We start from the raw sequence: 15,390 nt of genomic DNA, 5'->3' as shown, positions 1-15,390 counted from the left end.
AGTCATTAGCCATGCTATCCAAATACAGGCATAGTCACCTACATCTGTCCACCCCAACATCACAATGAGTTCTTAGAAACCAGACCCTTAAGCTCTTGGGAGTTCCCCTCGCACAGGATTACTGATTTCTCCAAGAACTCATTTATTATGCATGAACCGCTATCCCTTAAGGGTTCATTCCTGACGTCGTCCTCTGCCTAACTTTACATCAATGCTAACATTCCAAGGCACCTACCTGGTATAAATATACCTTCCCTTGCCCAAGCAAGTAGGAGGAGACCTCGACTTTAGAGGAAACCGTATCCCGGCCTGACGCACTGACAAGAGACGCTGTCATCCCTGCTTGCAGAGAATCCAGCTTCCAGTGTTCTGACTCCCTTCGCAGGGTGTTAGAGTTCGAGACCCAGAAAGAGATTCCCACCTCTCTCATTCTCAAGGAATGGAGCTGACTAGAACCTAGAGGGACTCTTGGCATACTAAGCTTAGCATACCATACTATAGCATACATCACCTACCTTGTACTACACTTAGGTTAGGTACACTGGGGTAGAATTAGTTAGAGAAGCATCTCATGAGTACTCACATTTTTAGCTCATGTTATTTATGTATATAAATATATGTGTCATAGCTAAAAGATAATGCTAGTGCAGTATTATTTATTTCTACTGCTGACGCTGTACATAATATGTCTTGCATACTGTCATACGATTGTAACAGCTCATATCTCTTACACGAGAAACAACTGTTCAATAAATACTTTCATTAAAACGCCCGTCTATTCTTTCTGTGTAACTCTGAAGAAACTAAGCATGCACGATTAGCTGAGTGAAACTGTTATCTGTTGTTTCCACGATTCTGAGAGTGTTCCGATTCTAAAGGGAAACAAAGTTGTCATGTTTATGCGGTTGCCAGAAACTACTCCCTTCTTGTTTACAAGGAGTTTCTAGTGGCCTCTGAGATAGCTGGTACAAATTAATTAAGCTTAATATACTCGATAGGGGCATACTGACCTCAGTCCTATGACAAATCTATAGGGTTTAATATTCCAATGCGCAGAGCCTATTAGGGAAATAGGACCTACACCAAAACCACAATCTATAAAGATATACTTCCTAAAGTCCCCGAACACATCATAGTCAATTACTACCTAGCTTCACTTTAAAACACTTAATTGCATGAACTAAAAAAGCCATCAACAATACTCCTTCTGACCCTAGAAAATATCAAGACATACAAATACCTGATCATTTAACAGTAACACATAGGGGTCGATAATGATGTCGGTCAGAGTTGCCTCTGACTGACATCTATGCGGTTTCGGAACTGACCGACCTCGGTCACAAACTTCCATTTCCCTATAGGAGCTTATGCGGTGGTCGGAAACTGGCCACAGCACAAGCTCCTATACAGAAATGGGAGTTACTGTAAATCCCTGCACCTTGTGGCAGACACCTTGCGGTGCCTGCCACACTGTGCAGGGATTTACAGCTGGGGCACCATGGGTGTCCCCAGTCCACAGCCGTAGTCTGTGGCGAGAAGGGGGCCCTGTTAGTGGCCCCGAAAGTTGCTTTCCGACAGGTTTTCCATGTCAGAAAGCCTGACCCAGAAAGCCTGTCGAAACCGACATCATAATCCCGACAGCAGAAACGCTGTCCGTAAGGAATTATGTGGCGGAGCCCGTCGGATTGACCGGCCGGTTTGGACTCTGACCGCCTTCATTGTAATACGGCGGTCAGACTTCAAACCAAGGATGTCGGTCGGTAAGCCTCCAACAAGCGGTCGGAGGCTTAGCTACCGACAGCCTAATCAGGCCCATAGTGGCAAACCTTTCCTTTTACATGACAACCTGAATGATGACAAACGATACCTAATATTCTCCACAGCAAATAACTTACTGAAACATAGCCAATCTCAAATGTGGAAGATGGACGGGACCTTTAAAAGGTGTCCCAAGCCATTCACTCAGATATACAATATACATGGTGATTATCAAAATGCAAATATTCCTTTTATATTTGACCTACCACCAAGTAAACAAAGCAGAACTTACTATGACCTCTTAAAACACATTAAACTCATAACAAATAACTACAATTCTTAAAAAAGAATCATAGACTTTTAGCAAGTCAGAATTCAAACCATTAAAAACAATTACCCCCACATAGCCATACAAGTCTTTTACTTTCATTTCAATCAAATCTTAGCTCTCCATGAAGGGGATTCCTCTCTCCCCCAGATGGGGATGTCTTTTGGTTGACATTTCTGTAGCTAGAATTTTGTTACATTGTGGCGTAGCTAGCCCCATGCATAATCTTCCTCCTTTCGTATTTGGGCTTGGGACTGGCCAAAGCATATGGAGCCACCTCTAAAAATCTAATCTAGGTGTAGAATATTCTATGAACAGCCAATTTGCATTTGGAAAAAAAAAATGATAGCACTGTGCTATGACCCTATCACAGAGGTAGCCGACCACTTAAATGTACTAATAGAAAGTCCTTTCTACCAAGAAAATGAGAACAAACTAAACCCCCTATTTGAATTATTTCGAAGAATCTTGGGTTGGCAGACTGCATCGCTCCTGACACATATGACAACCCACATTCCAAATACCATGGTGGAATGTCTATGACAGCACCTTGCCACAGGAAGCCAGAACAAACACAGTGGAAGGATGAATACACAATGCCTTCCAACCCACACTAGGCAGAACCCAACCTACACTCTATACATTTATAGAAGCATTACAAAAAGAGAAAAGCTACAACAACTAAGATTGGAGCAATCTGTTACTGAAATTGCCCCTAAACTTCGGAAACAAACCAAAGGAATATATGACATGCTATAATGTAAAGTCAAAATCTTCGTAAATAACAAAGGAGTAGATTACTTGGAAGTAATAGCCAAAAGCATATTATAGAATAAATAATAACCTACCAAATTCCTAAAAAGAAAAATCACTAAATGTAAACCAAGATAACAAATCATTGTTTTTGTAAATAATAAATAGAATATATTATCACATCCGTCAAAAACTTAAATATAATTGCAAAATTAATGAAGACTAAGAAAATAGATTATTATATAAATTATTTTTACAAAAATGTAAAACGACCTAATACACTCATTCCATCGCATACATTAATTACAACACATAAAACACACAATTTCAAATGACAATCGCATTATATTTACACAATGTAATATCACGTTTTCCACCCAAAAGAAATGAAATAAAACTTACTGTTCTGTAGCTACAGATTTTCCTCTGTGTCCATATAGTCGAAAAGTGTAATCCACCAAACACAGGAAAAATATTATCCAAAAGGCCCCAAAAGATTCACCAAATAAAACAAATCCAATACAAATCCCTCACAGCAATCCAAAGTAACTAGGAACCATAAACCCAAAAAATAGAGGCTTCATGAAACCAGAAAAAAAGGAAATCAAAGTAAAAAGCATTGGTTTATTATAAACCAAAATACATTTTCTTTAAAAAAAAAATCAGAAACTGCCAATGCCCATAGGACACGATCGTAGACAAAAGCCTGCAAAGTACAAAAACCCACCCACAAAACAAAGTATTTTCCCCAAAATACATATACATAACACTTAACCATCAAAATATAAATACCATTACACAATTAAATATAACTTAATGATACATTACTAAACTAGTGTATGAAAACCCCAAACTAATAACTAGTGAAAAAACACTATTAACACATCTAAATATACCAAAAGGCCACAAACAACACAATAACTAATATGTAAACCTCCAGCCTGCACCCCTCACCCTCAAAACACTTAAAAAAGGATGTACCTATTCTGATGAACAGCAGCACCTTACCGCGACCTGGTTCATGGAAAATATACTAAAAATAACACAAATAGATTACAAAATAGTAGCTATCAGTAAAAAATGGCCATTAAATTAAACAAAAAAATGTATCTCCTCAAAGAAATGAATGGGAAATAATGTAAAATGTTGAAACACATGTATGAAAAAAGTCAAAAAATATTGTTAATAAATGGTACAAAATTGTAAAGTATAAATTACATAATATTACATATTTACAGTTATTTAATATATACTGAAAAGCATGTTAATATAATGTTGAAAACATGTATAAACAACAATGTAATAAATGTTTTTTAAACAGTTAAAATTTGGGAAAATATGCAACTTGCAATAGTAATAAACATAATGTACTTTAAATATTTACTTAATGATGTATAAATGTTTATTTTGAATTGTTTTAATAAATATGTGTATGTTTAAAAATTTGAAATTATGCAATAAATAAACTTTGAAGACTTAAGTAAAATTAGAAAATGTGACAGGTCTTTAGTCTCTAAAAATAACACTTTTCTTATAGTTCTAAATAACAACAATTTTAATGAAATAACACAAACTACATAGAAATACAATTAAAGTAAAGAATTGCATACTAAAATTGTAATATTAAATAATCCCACTCCAACATAATCCATCTTTAAAAAAGTGTGATATTTACAATTCTCACTCCAATCTAACCATATTGGGGCAAGGTATTGGACACTAACGGGTGACATTTACTATTCCCACTCCAGTCTAACCTTATTGAGGGAATGTGTTGGACACTGAAGGGGAGAGATTTACCTGTCCCACTCAAGTCTAACCATTATGGGGGAAGTTGTTGGACACTAAAGGAGCGCTATTTACTATTCAACCTAAGCTAAAAATATTGAGGGAAGGTGTTGGACGCTAAAAGGGTGAGATTTATTATTGCCACTACAGTCTAACCATAATGTGGGAAGGTGTTGGACACCAAAGGGTATGATTTACTAATCCCACTCAAGTCTAACCATATTGGCGGAAGGTCCTCAAGACCTGGCTCTTCGACTGATCCGCAGCTGCACCCCCCCCCCCCCCTCCCCAGCGCCTTGAGACCCTCATGGGTGAATATCGCGCTTTACAAACTACTGATTGATTGGTTGATTGTGTTGAACACTAAGGGGGTAAGGTTTACTATTCTTACTCTAGTCTAACCATACTGGGGGAAGGTGTTGGACAGTAAAGCAGTGAGCATTCCAACTCCAATCTACACATTTTGGGGGAAGTTGTGGGGGGAAGTTGTTGGAGCCTAAAGGAGTAACATTTACTAATCCCATCCAATATTGAGGGAAGGTTTTGAACACTAAAGGGGTGAGATTCATGATTGCCACTACAGTCTAACCATAATGGAGGAATGTGTTGGGCACTAAAGGGGAGACATTTATTATTCCCACTCCAGTCTAACCATGTTGGCGGAAAGTGTTGGACATTAAAGGGGTGACATTTACTATTCTCACTCCAGTCTAACCATATTGGGGGGAGATTTTGGACAGTAAAGGGGTGAGATCTACTATTGACACTCCAATCTAAACATATTGGGGGAAGTTGTTGGACACTAAAGAAGCGACATTTACTATTCCCACTCCAAGCTAACAATACTGAGGGAAAGTGTGGGACACAAATGGATTGAGAATTACTATTACCAGTCCAATCTAACCATATTGGGGAAGGTGTCGGACACTAAAGGAGTGACATTTAGTATTCCCTATTGGCGGAAAGTGCTGCACACTAAGGGCCATATATATACGACCATTTTTTGCGGCCACAAATGGGAGATCGACCCGTTTGCGACCACAAAAAAGGGACCTGGCATGTACAAATGCTATTTGCGAGTCACTGACTCGCAAAATAGCTTTTGCGACTCTCGCTATTAGGAAGGGGCATCCCAGGGACCACTGCCTGCCCTTGAAAAATGAAACTGAAAAGTTTAATTTTTCTTTTTTAAATGCATTCAGTTTTCCTTTAAGGAAAACGGGCTGCATTTAAAAAAAAATGCTTTATTTAAAAAGCAGTCCCAGACATGGTGGTCTGCTGACCCCAGCAGGCCACTATCCCTGGGAGTGCTAGCCATTCCCAATGGAATCGCAAACAGTGTCTAAGACATGGTTGTACATTCAATTTTGTGAGTCGCAAATTGCGAGTCGCAGTCCGACGCAATTTGCTACTCGCAAAATTGAATGGTCGTACATCTGGCCCTAAAGGTTTGATATTTACTATTCCCACTCCAGTCTAACCATATTGGGGGAGGTGTTGGACAGTATAGGGGTGAGCATTCCCGCTCCAATCTAAACATGTTGGGCAAAGTTGTTGGAGACTAAATGAGTGACATTTCTAATCCCACCCCCTCGAACAATATTGCGGGAAGGTGTTGGACACTAAAGGGGTGAGATTTATTATTGCCACTACAGTCTAACCATAATCGGGGAAGGTGTTGGGCACTAAAGGGGTATGATTTACTAATCCCACTTCAGTCTAATCATATTTGGGGAAGGTGCTGAACTTTAAAGGGGTGACATTTACTATTCCCACTCCCTAACCATATTTTAGGAAGGTGTTGGACGCTAAAGAGGTGTGAGTTATTGTTTCCACTCCAGTGTAACCATATTGGAAGAAGGTGATGGGCACCAAATTGGTGATATTTACTAAAGGGGTGAGTTTATTATTGCCACTACAGTCTAAACATAATGGAGGAAGGTGCTGGACAATAAAAGGGTGTGATTTACTAATCCAACTCAAGTCTAACTATATTTGGGATTGGTGTTGAACACTAAAGGGGTGACATTTACTATTCCCACTCCAGCCTAACCCATATAGGAGAGAGGTGATGGGTACTAAAGGGGTGACATTTACTATTCCCACTCCAGTCTAACCATATTGGAGGCAGTTGTTGGACACTAAAGGAGTGACATTTACTATTTCCACTCCAATATAACCATATTGTGGAAAGGTGTTGGGAACTAAAGTTGTGACATTTACTAGTCAGTCTCACTCCAGTCTAACCATATTGGGGGAAGATGCTGTATAGTAAGGGGGTGAGATCTACTATTCCCACTCCAATCTAAACATATTGGGGGAAGTTGTTGGACACTAAAGGGGTGATATATAGTAATCCCAACCAATCTAACAATATTGAGGGCAGGTGTTGGACATTAAAGGGGTGAGATTTATTATTGCAACTACAGTTAACCATAGTGGGGGATGGTGTTGGACACTAAAGGTATGTGATTTACTAATCCCACTCCAGTCTAACCATATTGGGGGAAGGTGTTGAACACTAAAGAGGTGAGATTTACAATTCCCACTCCAGTCTAACCCCATCGGGTAAAGGTTCTGGACACTAATGGGGTGACATTTAGTATTCCCACTCCAATCTAAAAATACTGAGGGAAAGTGTTAGACACTAATGGGATGAGATTCACTATTCCCACTCCAGTCTAACCATAATGGGGGAAGGTGTTGGGCACTAAACAGGTAATATTTACTATTACCAGTCCATTCTAACCATACTGGGGGGAGGTGTTGGACACTAAAGGGGTGAGATTTAGTATTCCCACTTCAGTCTTACCATATTTGCTGAAAGTGTTGGGCACTAAAGGGGTGATATTTTGTATTCCCACTCCAGTCTAACTATTTTGGGGGGAGGTATTCGACATATAAGGGGTTTGATTTACTAATCCCACTCCAGGCTAACCATATTGGAGGAAGGTGTTGGACACTAAAGGTGTGAAATGTATTGTTTCCACCCCAGTCTAACCATATTGAAGGAAGGTGATGGGCACTAAAGGGGTGACATTTACTACTCCCACTTCAGTCTTACCATATTGGAGGAAGGTATTAGACACTAAACGTTTGACATTTACTATTCCTGCTCCAATCTATCCATATTGAGGGAAGGTGTGGGGAACTAAAGGGGTGATATTTACTATTCCGACTCCAGTCTAACCATATTGGCGGAAAGTTTTGGACACTAATGGGGTGACATTTACTATTCCCACTCCAAGGTAACCCTATTGAGGGGAGATGTTGGACAGTAATGTGGCAAGATCTACTATTCCCACTCCAATCTAAACATACTGGGGAAAGTTGTTGGACTGTAAAGGAGTGACATTTAGTAATCCCACCTAATCTAACAATATTGAGGGAAGGTGTTGAACACTAAAGGGGGGAGATTTATTATTGCCACTAAAGTCAAACCATAATGGGGGATGGTGTTGGACTTTAAAGAGGTGTGATTTACTAACCCCACTCCAGCCTAACCTTATTGTGGGAAGGTCTTGAACACTAAAGGGGTCAGATTTACTATTCCCACTCCAGTCTATAGACATCGGGGAAAGGTGCTGGACACTTAAGGAGCAACATTTACTGTTCCCACTCCAACATAACAGTACTGAGGGAAAGTGTTGGACACTAATGGGATGAGATTTACTATTCCCACTCCAGTATAACCATGATGGGGAGATTGTTGGGTACCAAAGGGGTGACATTTACTATTGCCAGTCCAATCTAACCATATTGGGGGAAGGAGTTGGACACTAAAGGCGTGAGATTTACCTTTCCCACTCCAGTCTAACCATATTGGAGGAAGGTGTTGGATACTAAAGAGGTGACATTTACTTTTCCTACTCCAATCTAACCATATTGGGGGAGGTTATATTCCATATAGGTATCCTATCTAGGTGCAGGTAACACTGCAACCTTTCTCCTATATCCTTCCCTACATTACATACATAACGGTTCATAGGGACTGACCTTTTACCTAGATACGACACTGCATTCAGATCGTGGGTTTTTCCCTAGTTCGAAACTCATACATTATGCATGAGGCTTCTTGGAAGCACAGCAGGACTGACATTAGGACGAACATCTCCTGTATAATATCTATGTATAAAGTTCAAGCTCGATGTCATCCTTTAGGCCGACACAGTAACACAGCAAGGTAGGACCCCTGGGGAGACCTGTGGGTATATATACATCATGTCTTGCTCAGACAGACAGAGGGGACAGTGACTTCCGGGCTGATACACTGACCAGAGACGCTGAGGTTCCTGCATGCAGACATTCCAGCTCGCAGCGGTCTAACATCCCTCGTGGGGTGTCCAACTTGAGACCGGGACGGGGTCCCATATTCTCTCCTTTCTCAGGTAATGGGGTTGACTAGACCTTAGAAAGATTCTTGGCATAACACCTACACAGATGCTAGGTACATTTAGGTACATCTAGTCAGGGAGGCATCGTAGAAGTACACACTTATTATCATGTATTTTCTGTACTTGAATATGTTCATGATTACTGCAAAATGGTAGAACTGTACCATCCCTTTACCTTTGTCGTACTGCTAGTCATATATCTCTGCTACTGTCTAATGGTTGTTACAGCAAATCTATTCTACACAAGAATAACAACTGTTCAATAAATCCTTAATGAAATGCCCAAACTGTTTATTCTGTGTATCTCTGAGACAAACTAAGTGAGCACGAGTGACTGAACGAAAAGTAGTATATTGTTTCCATGATTCTGAAGGATCAGGGTTGTCATGTTCTGAGGTTGCCAGAAAATATTCTCTCCCCGATAAGAGGAGATTCAAGTGGCACTGTGAGCTAGCTAATGCAAACAGGCTAACATATCCGGTGGGGGTGCTCAGAACCAGTTTGCCACCAATCCCACAGTTTATGTTATCTGAACGTGCAGATCCTGTATAGGATATATAGGAACTACACGACATGGCGCCACCAATCTTGGTTGGGTACTTATTTAACAGTAGAATCTGAGTAGTTCAGTCGTGCTATTCTCAGAGACCCTTATTCACAAAACACCAGAGACGTCTGGAGTTGGTGGGCACAAACTCTGCGACAGCTGAGTAGGCGAAAAATCCTATTTATTAGCTGTTGGTTAATCAAGCTTGAAGGACACAGTGTTCCTAAAATTGTGCATTAAATCCCTTATCTTAGTTCCCTTGAACAAACTTCTTCTTTACAAAAATGACTGATACAGGAGATGATGTAAGAGTACACCTCTCAGCCGGAGAAGAAAATGCAGATGCAATTCCAATTGCAGAAAAATTCAGACATACAGTCACCCTGAAACTCTTAGAAAACGGTTTATCAGCTAGGGATGGCTTAGTAGATTTCGAGATTGAGGCACACGAATCAAACAAAACAGAGGTATTTTATTTGTGGGTTACATTCCCAGCAGCAAATGCCAGAACAAAGACATTTCACTCTTACACAGAAGGAGATGCACCAGTGGAATATTGTCAGTTCGAGGACATAGAGGTTCCGCTCTCGTACCAGGAACATTTATACTGGTTTAAAGGCACCCTACCCCATATAAGAGGAAGAGGAAGGTTAGGCTCGCTCGGAAGAGAGGACTAGGCAATATGGTCGATATTAGCGGCCTACACCCAACATCCTGACATTGAAACAATGCCACCAGGAGACTTACTCATACAACACACAGATTTAATAAAAATATACAGAAACATGACGCAATTCGTCATGAGGATATTCACAGTCCAACCAGCAATAGTTGCAACAAATGGAACTCAATCTCAGGGTACATCAACTAAAATCACACCACAAACATTACATGCAGTGATGGGCAAGATGCCCACAAAACGCTAACAAATGCCATTCTGGGTAGCTCAGAAAATAACCCAGCTAGAGGCAGTATTCCCGAATACTACCCCGAATGAAAAACACAGAATGTTAACAATCTGGTTGCCCATGGGGATAACACCACAAGTAGAGGATTGTACCACTTGGGGTACAGTCTTTGCTGCCATTTATACCAGTACTCAAGGTATTCCTTCATTAGCAGTGATACCAGATCTATTAAGACAAATACAAAACGAGTACAGAGCAGAACCTGCTCTGAACTTAGGGATGAAGTTACTAGGTAACTCCGCCATAATCTTAGCTAATATTAAAGGGGAAGCAGCTTCAGTGGCTATCCGCCAACACCTAAGGGAGTTCAGTACTTTAGAACAGGAGCATGAACTACCAAAAATAATTGAAACTGCGTATGCAGAACTATGCAGAGACAGTTTGGGTGGGAAAGCGTTGAAACCACAACTAATGGGCAGTTCTGAAAAGGACACTACCAAGCAGACACCTGCTTCTTCTAAAAAGAAGTGGGATAATAAAAAACAACAAAACTTTAAGGGAAACAGATCTCATTCCCGAGGTAGATCTCCTCCACAGGAGCCCTCCAAAAAGAGGTATAACCTCAGGAATAGAGTTAATATTAGAACCCTGACAGGTATCAGGATACTAATACACATTCCTCTCGTTCCTTTCAGGGTTCATCGAAAAACTCGGAGAGGGAAGGACGATCAGAAAGACATGAAGAGCATACAAAGTCCAGAGACAAGCAGCACGCTCAAGATTACACTTCCAAAAAAGAAGACATTCCAAAGCAAAAGTCACAGTTCAAAAAGAAGAAAGTTGCAGGTCTAAAGATCAGACATGCCCAGATTTCTGAGGACTCGACTACTGAACGGGGAATGGGCTCAGGCGATGCTAGACAGGGCAGCAGAGGTAATAATAACTCACCAAAACCTCTTGGAATTTCTGGTGATAGCGGACTTGAATGATTATATCACGGTAGAAACACCTGATACAAGGGTAAGTGTCCCACATAAAGTATATGAAATAATGCTCCAAATGGAGGGGGACAAGTGTAGAAAAGTGAGAGGGCTCTTTTGGGAGAACCCTACATTTGGGTATGGCATTTTGTTAGCTGAACGAGATTGGCCACCAGCATTTGTCATGGATTGCCCTTAAGGAGAAACGGTAATTCTACCGGCATTCTCGGACCATATTGTCAGGCATTTGCAACACACATATGCACGGGTGTGGGCGGTAGCCCAGGCTCCAGCATTATATAAAAACCATGTTGGATGGGATGTGGATTCAACCCACCACATAATTGCTTCAAAAAATACTCCAACTACCCAGGGGCAGTATCCAACAAAGCAAGAAGTTAAAAAACCGGTCAATTCAGGGAGGTCTTAGATCAACTTGAATACCAAGGGGTGATTGAAACATGTACCTCTCAAATGAACAATCCTTTGTTTCCAGTCATGAAACCCGACAATACGTCGAGTTTTAAATTACAGACATTTTAACACTTGCACTAAGACATTTGCAGTTCAGAATGCACACAGTGCCGCATTAATGAATAACATTGTGCGGAAAAAATACAAAACAACACTTGATATCTCAAATGGATTTGTCTGCCAAAATACAGCCCCTGGAAGCAGGTATTTAACAGCATTCTCAGTGCTAGGGTCCCTTGGGCAATTTCGTCAACTCCCCCAAGGGTATAAGAATAGCCCGGGGTTGTTTTCGGCCAGGGTAACCGAGTTACTTCAAAAATTAGATGAAGAGACGTTACAAATTTAACTTTAAAAAATCAAAAAATGGCCACCTCAGTGTCCTATTTTTAGGATATGAGCTCTCAAGTAAAGGAAAAAGGCTGGCAGCCAATTTTTTAGAAAAATGCGCGCTGCTCTGACCTCCAAGATCATTAAAAAAATCTACAGTCAATACTGGGATTCCGAAATTTTGGTCGAACATACATTTTGGATTATGCAGAAAAAGTAAAACCTTTCTAAGATTTAATAAAACCTGATTTTTCAGTAAGAAATTGGACACAGGAACACACAGATAAGCTTTGTTCCTTACAAGCTGACATGATAGCTTCCAAACACTTACAGACACGCGTAAACGTACACAACCTGGTGATCCGCATAATTGCGGGTCAATATGGGTACACCTATCTGACATACAATGAAGTGAAACAGTACCAATTGCATGAAAGTCACATTTGTACACAAATGCTGAGATGCGCTTTGCAGCCACAGAAAAGATTCTGAGAACAGTACAGACTGCTTTAGTAAGAGAAAGAGAACTGGCTCAGGGGAAACAAATAATAATAGTGACTCCGGTTCCAGCCTTAGAGGCTGCGACAAAGGCAGGAGTCCCTAACGCTAAAGCCTTACATCCGAGATGGATACAATGGGCTAATTCTCTCACTGCAAAAGATACAGGTGCAACCCAAATTTAAAGACACAAGCATTCCTGCAATATGAACAAGAATATCCTCTACCTAATGAAATAATGCCTCTGGATCAGTATGAATATATTATTTACACTGACAGATCTGCTCAAACGGCCATAAGAAGTAAGCAACAATATAGCGCAGCATGTGCATCCGTTAAAGGTTGCATGCGGATGGAAAGTTCCATCCAAGTTGCACAAAAACGCAATCTCTAGGAGACTGCACGGCCCAGTTGGCAGATTTAAAAACATTGATACTGGCACTTGTAAATACGGATCAAGAATTCCCCACACTAATTGTGTGCGATTCCTTTTACAGTGTGCAGTCATACAATGAATACTTGCAATACTGGGTTCAGAATGAGTTCAGAGATACTAAAGGTAGCACAATTAAGCATAAAATGCTATGGGAACAGGTAGTGAAGATAAAATCCGAAGTACCAATGCTCACGTGATACATACGCTGAGTCATCAGTGTGATGGCGTTCACTTTGAAGGGAATTAATTGGCTGATGAAGCCGCAAAGGGGCCTGTACACACGGCTTCCTTAGCAGCAATCACTCGTTCTAAAACGAAAATAGACGGTGAGATTATGGTGGCTGTTATTGCTTCACGCAAAAACACAGCAGCACCAAAAAGATTTCCACTCAAGTACTCCTACAAGTTAGATGCCAACAACATTCCATTTGCTCGGATTCCTGGAGTGGGGGATAGAGTAATTCCAAACATGGATCGTAGGTTAGGTTTAATTCTAGCAGCAGACAAAGGAATAGGTTCTGCACATGCTGGAGTTTCGGCGACTGTTTCTTTATTGAAACAACGCTATAGGTGGCCAAGGTTAACAAAGCAGACCAAAGACTTTGTCTTAAAGTGCAAAATCTGTCAACAGAAAAAGGGTCCTCCGTAGCACGTCCAGCGCAGATCCCATTGTTAGACAGCATTAGACTATCCATTTGCGTGCGTCTACCTAGACCACTGCGGCCCATTGAAAAGAGATGGGGCTAAAAAGTATATCATGGTAGCAGTGGATTCCTGCTCGAGATTCCTATAGGTGTGGCCCCAGCGCTCGGCTGACGCTCGAACTGTTATAAAAGATTTGCGAGTCTTCATAGGGACATACACAATTGGCACATTACATTCTGACCAGGGCTCTGCGTTAAGCTCTAGGGCATGGGTACTCACAAACTTTCTCTCGGGGGCCAAATTTACAGTGTGGTTTGCGGCCGAGGGCTGCACCGGTGGGGGCGGGGTCAGAGGGGGAGGGGCGGGGCTAAAGCAAAAAACAATTGTGACCATGAGGTTGAACACAGGTCCCTGCAGCAGACGCCTTCGTCCACTGAGCCACCAGACCCAGCATACACAGATCTCTCTCCATCTCCCCCTCCCTTCCACTCCCTCCCCCTTCCTCCCTCCCTCTCCCTCTCTCCCCCTCCCTGTCTCTCCCCTGTCTCTCTCCCACTGTCTCTCTCCCCGTCTCTCTCCCTGTCTCTCTCCCTGTCTCCCTCCCTCCGTCGCCCTCCTTCTGTCTCCCTCTTCCCTCTGTCTCCCTCTTCCCTCTCTGTCGCCCTCCCTCTGTCGCCCTCCCTCTGTCGCCCTCCCTCTGTCGCCCTCCCTCTGTCGCCCTCCCTCTGTCGCCCTCCCTCTGTCGCCCTCCTCCCTCTGTCACCCTCCTCCCTCTGTCGCCCTCCTCCCTCTGTCGCCCTCCTTCCTCTGTCTCCCTCTCTGTCTCCCTCTCTGTCTCCCTCTCTGTCTCCCTCTCTGTCTCCCCCTCTGTCTCCCCCTCTGTCTCCCTCCCTCTGTCTCCCTCCCTCCCTCTGTCTCCCTCCCTCCCTCTGTCTCCCTCCGTCTCCCTCCCTGTCTCCCTCCCTCCCTCTCCCTCCATCCCTCTGTCTCCCTCCCTCCCTCTCCCTCCATCCCTCTGTCTCCCTCCCTCCCTCTGTCTCCCTCCCTCTGTCTCCCTCCCTCTGTCTCCCTCCCTCCGTCTCCCTCCCTCCGTCTCCCTCCCTCCGTCTCCCTCCCTCCGTCTCCCTCCCTCCGTCTCCCTCCCTCCGTCTCCCTCCCTCTGTCTCCCTCCCTCTGTCTCCCTCCCTGTCTCTCTCTCTCCCTCCGTCTCCCTCCCCCTCCCTCCGTCTTCCTCCCTCTCCCTCCGTCTCCCTCTCCCTCCCTCTGTCTCCCTCCCTCTCTCTGTGACCCTCCTTCTCCCTCCCTGTCTCCCTCCCGCTGTCTCCCTCCGTCTCCCTCCCTCCGTCTCCCTCCCTCACTCTGTCTTCCTCCGTCTGCCTCCCTCCCTCCCTCCCTCTACCTCCCTCCCTCTCCCTCCCTCCGTCTCTCCCTCTCCCTGTCTCTCTCCCTGTCTCCCTCTCCCTCCCTCTGTCTCCCTCCCTCAGTCACCCTCCGTCTCCCTCCCTGTCTCCCTCCCTCTGCCTCCCTCTCCCTCTGCCTCCCTCTCCCTCTGTC

The 15,390-nt window shown here is 42.7% G+C and overlaps 1 long non-coding RNA gene across 1 annotated transcript in view; it reads left to right on the top strand.

The window, feature by feature from the left end:
• LOC146865998 (uncharacterized) overlaps positions 1-11,270 on the top strand; it is a 50,287-nt gene extending 39,017 nt beyond the window's left edge. Inside the window, exon 4 of the long non-coding RNA XR_014970366.1 lies at positions 11,172-11,270. This is a non-coding gene — a long non-coding RNA (uncharacterized LOC146865998). The remainder of the gene's footprint in view (positions 1-11,171) is intronic.
• The last annotated feature ends 4,120 nt before the right edge of the window (positions 11,271-15,390 follow it).

The sequence above is a fragment of the Triturus cristatus genome, chromosome 2_1 (genome assembly GCF_964204655.1).
Source record: "Triturus cristatus chromosome 2_1, aTriCri1.1, whole genome shotgun sequence".
NCBI classification, from domain to species: Eukaryota; Metazoa; Chordata; class Amphibia; order Caudata; family Salamandridae; genus Triturus; species Triturus cristatus.
The sequence above is the reverse complement of the archived record's forward strand: the minus strand, read 5'-3'. Positions and strand labels throughout refer to the sequence as shown.